Raw genomic sequence first — 6,289 nt, 5'->3', positions numbered from 1 at the left:
CTAAAATTATATCAACGGCGGCAAACATCTGCCGCAAACCATCTCGTTCATCCAACTTCGCTAGCTTGGTCGAACAGTTTGGATTAGATATTAGGCGATCAATGAGGTACCTCAATGATCAACGTCCGCCACTATGTCACGGGGAGCGAACGACCAAATGATGGCTCACCCATGTAGCCTTCAAACGATCACCCGAAGGTGGTCGGACATGATGCTCTTTTAAGACGCTCAATCCGCGACTTATTCAATCAAGCTTTAAAACAACGATGCTTCATGCATATCGATTGTCTTGAGCTGCTTGCTTAAAAGCGATGCATTACATGTATCGAGCACATGCGATATTTTATGAATATCAACTCCATAAACAACTTAGTTGTTTCACCTAATAGCACCGTATGCTATTCTTTGCGGCAAGTCCAACGGCTTGATTCACTTACTCGAGACATCACACATGTCACAAACTGGGGGATGCTTACTGGGGTATTGGTCTGGCGGTTTACAGCATGCGGTGTGCAACGCGCCCATCACGAGAACGTGTCAAGGAAAAGATGAACGGTTAACAACAGTGAGAGAAGTGGGTGAAGGAGTGACCACGTGATGATCACCATCTCCTACACAACCCACTACTCCATCACTTAACCTTCTCCACTTCCTACGAGATCAAGGTTGCGCTCAAATGACTTGTATAAATAGGTTTCAGGGTTGTACCAGATGCTTAGGCGACATAAGCAGCCGCCTAGAGCCCCCAAATTAAAAGGGCCCCCAATTGTTCTTTTTTTCAGGTATATATATGCTAATGTGAAAGGACGGTCATGAGTAACCAAAGAAAAAAAAATTAACGGATTTACAGTTTTGTGTAGAAAGCCCGACAAAGAAAAGCCCTTATCTTTGGCCACATCTAGTATCCAAGTTGCAATAAGTAAGAAATCCTAATCGACCAAATCCCATTTCGGCCAATACTTTACATAATTGTTTCGTTTCCGTTTCAATAAGTAAAAAATCCTAATCAACTAAATTCCTTTTCGGCCATTACATTACACAACTGTTCCGTTTCTGCCTCTCTCGACTGTCGTCGTTCTTTCTGGTAAGTTCATCATCAATTAGTAGTAGTGTCCTTCGTTTTTTTCCTAATTAATGTTTAAAATCTGCATGACATCGTTGATAAAGGTATTGATTTCTTAAAATTATTAGCAGACTTAGCAATATCATCAATTGAGGTCGATATGGCGAACAACATTGATTACGATGCCATAAATTGATGAGTTTGTATCGAGGAAGCGAGGAAGGTCAGTTTTTAGTGGATTAGCTACTTTTATGTAATTTTTTTCATTTATAAATTTTACAGTATTATAATTGTGTTTTAAAGGATCGGCAGAAAAAAGTTAGGCCCCATTTTTGATAAATGTCTAGGACCCTTAAATAGTTTGGTACGACCCTGATAGGTTTTCAACCTATTTCGACAACAAGAACACATGTGTTGTTAACATAGTATCCAGAAAACACCCAGAACTGATAGCTTACATTATGCAAGCCCGTTCCACATTCTGATACAAGTCATAAATATCCACACCTTCATAATTCAATATTTTTGATCTCAACACCTTCTTCGCTTCCCTCCTTAAGATCAACCCTTGTCCTTCACTTTGAGACCGACTTGAGTCTGGCACGCCCATTTCTTGGTTTAGGCCAGAGTCTCACAGATTGATCTCTCGAATCTGAAAGTATTCCCGTGCAGTGAATTGTTTAGGGTTTGAATTCGTTTCTCATCAACATACCCAAACTTACCAAAAACAACAGAACCAGTTTTTATCCCAAAACAATTGGCGACTACAGTGGGAGATTGATCTCTCGGTTGCAAAATCAATATTTTAATATTCATTCCAGTTTTCTCAATTTCGAAAGGGTGGATCTTAGATCTAATTCAATCGTTAAATCCAATTTAGGTTCAACAACCAATTTCAATTCTGGTGTTCCATTCGCTAAGAAGCTTCATAAGAATGCTTTTTCAAGCAATGCTACTGAGAATGCCTTGGATAGCTGAGCACCAGTAAATCTCCCAGATGAAAGGACGAGAGAGCCGCGTGGAGACACAAGAAGACGTGACTACTTATTAGAAGAATGCAATGGCTTCTCTAGATATTCGGATGAAGCAACCGCCTTTTCTGCAAACACCACAAGTGTTATATGGAGAAAACCATAAATGCCTCAAAGGGTCCACACCCAGAAAGACAAAGTGAAGATTCATGTAGCTGTTGTTTCAGTATGGAGATAGTCGACAACAAATCTCAACACCATTGTAGTCCTAAGGAGACACCTGCAGAGATCACAAAATAAAAGGTCTTTCTCTATTCCACCACTGCTGCCAATTTAAAGTCAGGAATATCCGCTACCACTTCATCAATAAAACGTGTAGATCCAGAACATGGCGTAATTCCGAGAATTCGTACATCTACAACAACAAAGGAGGCTTGACCCATCTTCAAATCATCATAAAGGGTTCGCCTATTATGTCAACCCGGACAACAGCGAGACACTCCCTTAGATGTGATACCTCCGATCACCAGAGCCGTAGCCGCTGCCGCCACCGATATCTCTTCGATCATAACACCCAGTCGTTACTAGAGATACTTCCACTTACCATCAGGACGAGAGACCGGAGGATCCATAGGATTCCAGCCCCTGTTGATTTAATGGAAAGACGAGAGGTTCTCGCTAAGGCTCAGACGGACATTGCTATAACTCGGAAAGAGGTACCCGCTTTCCTTAAGACGCTAATGGAGCGACTACCATAAGAGCCGTGTCAGCCCATAGAACCAATGAGGAGTACTTACAACACTTTTGGCGCAAGCACTTCAACAGGGCGTGCATTCATAGATGAAGAGATTCGTGCTGCTCCTGAGCGCTCAAGGGAAAGGAATCAGCCGCCCCTTTTCATCAGCATGAGGATCTAGAACGACTTCTCCAGCATCGAGGCAAGGAAAATCCGGTAGACCTGCAGTAACATCAGCCTCCTTATCCTCCTGATATGCAAAGAGTTTCTCTTCCGAGAGGATACTCCTCTCCTCAATTTTCCCTTTATGATGAAACTGGTAATGCTCGTGAACACATCTCTCGTTTTCTGGAGTCATTAGGATAGCACGAATACAATCATGTCATCCGCTTGAAAGAGTTCTCAAAGTCACTTACCGGGAGAGCGACACTTGGCACAACAATATTGCACCAAACAGCGTATCCAACTGGTGTGAGATGGTCACCGCAAGAAGTATTTCTTCGTATCCGAGAAAATCACCTTTTCAGATTTGGGGAGGATATTCCAACGAAACAATGAGCATCCAAATGATTATGTCAAGAGGTTCAAAATCCAGGCACCGGATTGCCACGATCCAAATACGATTGAACAACGATTGGTGGAATTATGCATTAATAGGATGGTACCCATATATTGTGCTATGCTAGAGAATCTGCAATTTCAGACATCCTATGAACTTCGTGAAGCTGTTAAACGCTCGGCTACAATAGCACCTGCCCTGCTAGAAAGAACCAGGCCTGCCAGGAATAAAGAGCCTCATGATATTCGTGAAAGCATACATCTCACCAACAGGCAATACAACCTTCGGCCTTCTGCAAGCAGCTTCACTGAAGCAGCAAGAGGAAAACCACCAAGATACAACATCCTGCGCGTCCAAAACCGCCAACTCCAACCTCAGTTCACATGCACGACTATCACAATGATAAAACAACGTCCGAGATATACCATATCTGGCTTGATGGCAACAAAATTGGTAAGAGACGCTTTCAGAATTTCATCTCCCGTAGAGGAAGTAGTTGCATTACCGAAGGAGGTCACACCCGGGACTTAAGAGGTACATACGAACTCTCCATGTCAAGAGCTTCTTCATATTTGCACGACATGTTAGTTAAGTCATCCGCATGAGGGAACTTCCCTATTCCTCAAAGACATGATCCAAAGATGATAAAGGCAAATGAGTGTAGCTGGGGACTGCTCAGCACTATCCATCTCAAAATGCTGAATTTAGAGAGACGCAAGCACGCTACCATTATGATTACAGGATGTCCGAAGACTAGGACATACTCAAGAGAGCATACACATTGTCAAAAACCAGTGATATGCCTGGACGTCTATGAAACGCAACGTAGACACAAATACGACCTCATGATCAGCAACTCGTACGATCCTCGTCAACGTTGGGTTCAACTCCAACTCTCTTCCAAATTATTTCTTCAGAAACCCAGCGCATCTATCAAGTTAAAAGCTCAATAGATACTCGTGGGAAGGGGACTGTCTCCCTCTTCTCCATTCCATGAGGAAACATCAAGGAATCTATCGATTCCATCATCAGCTTTTAACTCTAATAACGAGACGATCTCTACCATTATATGAAAACCGCCAAGTTCGTGCAAATAGTTACCACGCCTCTCCCTGCCGGTCTCTTATGACCACAGCTGCTGCCAAGAATCGTTGTTGCTCGCCAGAGCTTCACCATAGCAACAACAACTACGGATAAAGAGCCATGTAACTCACGCTTGGGGACTGAGGCTCGACACACAATCCCTTCAATGTCAAGGACTTATTCAACACAAGAGAGGCGGTCAATCAAGAAGCATGTAATTTGCAAAGGAAAATCAAACTGAAGAAGCCGCTTCAACGCACGCTCCAGAAGCCGCTTTAACGCATGCTCCAGAAGCCGCTTCAGTGCACGCTCCAGAAGACGCTTCAACACACGCTCTCTCCTGAAGCCGCTTCAACGCACGCTCTCTCCTGAAGCCGCTTCAACGCTCTCTCCTGAAGCTGATTCAACGCTCTCTCCATAAGAAGCCGCTTCAACGCACGTTCCAGAAGCCACTTCAACGCACGCTCTCACCTGAAGCCGCTTCAACGCTCTCTCCTGAAGAAGCCGCTTCAACGTACGCTCCAGAAGCCACTTCAACACACGCTCTCTCCTGAAGCCGCTTCAATGCTCTCTCTAGAAGAATTCGCTTCAACGCACGCTCCAGAAGCCGCTTCAACGCACTCTCTAGAAGAAGCCGCTTCAACGCACGCTCTCTCATGAAGCCGCTTCGACGCTCTCTCCAGCCGAAGCCGCTTCAACGCTCTCTCTCCCAAATCCGCTTCAGCACTCTCCCTCGAAGACGCTTCAACGCTCTCTTCAAAGGCCGAAGACGCTCCAACACCTCACCAGCAAACATAATGGAAGTACGTCTTTCAAGAGAAAATAAGATCGGGATAATTACACCTGGGGACTGCCAGCACATGATGCCTTCATCCTCAACCGGTTTATGACTGATATCAGCATCATCATTGTTGAAGCTTTACGAGCCGCATAAATTTCTTAGCATGAAGAGTACATGTGCGTCAAAGGCTCCAAAAGTACAAATCGGAGATATTTTCACATATCCAGCCACGCCATCGATTCTGAAGTGTAACTGGGACTGCTCATCGCGTCCCATTTCATACAACCATCCAAGATTCAGTAGACGGTTCAAAGGATGTTGCTTGAAACGAAGTCCTTGAAGACTTGATAGCGGCACGGCGACAACGGAACGCCTCTCAGCTTGTCTACTTCACTTAACGGCTCCGGAGGATTGTGCCCATACAAGCATCCCCAACATATCATCATCGCAATCAGAAGGAGCAAGATGACTGAAATAAATAATCAAGCAGAAAGTACTTGCTTCTTAGGGAAAGCGTCATTCGTACCCTGAAGTGCAGCTTCTTCAATGAAGAAACAACCTCTCAATCACCATCTCATTGTGCCTAGATCCCAGAAAGAAGTTTCGCCATCTGTAATTTTCATATTTTGGGAAATCCCTTCACGGAATCAGGAAGCAGCGAGCTAGTGCACGCGGAACTCCCAAATTGCAATTACTTCTTCAGACGTGTCTAATCACATCACACGCGCTGTTAATTAGAGATAAAGCCTCCGCACCTAAAAAATACGACTCCTGAATCTCATGTTCACGGAAGCACAACATACGTGATATAACAAATAAAGTTACATTATGAATGAAGGATTATTATTCGATCAAGCCCTGGCTCCAGCCGCATGAAACAAAGACTACTAAACATCAAAGAAGTGTCGTCAACGTCAGGGCCAATAAGCCGCTTCGACGCCCTTCTCGGAAGCTGCATCAACGTTCTCTTTGGGAGTTGCTTCAACATCTTTTTCAGAAATTTCTTCAGCAGCCTTTTAAGGATATTCCTCATGATAGGGATCCTCCACATTAGAGTCGAGGATTACGACATCGTCATGAATAGTTTGAGATCCCA

Source organism: Papaver somniferum, chromosome 2 (assembly GCF_003573695.1).
Source record: "Papaver somniferum cultivar HN1 chromosome 2, ASM357369v1, whole genome shotgun sequence".
NCBI lineage: Eukaryota > Viridiplantae > Streptophyta > Magnoliopsida > Ranunculales > Papaveraceae > Papaver > Papaver somniferum.
This window is presented reverse-complemented; position numbering follows the sequence as displayed.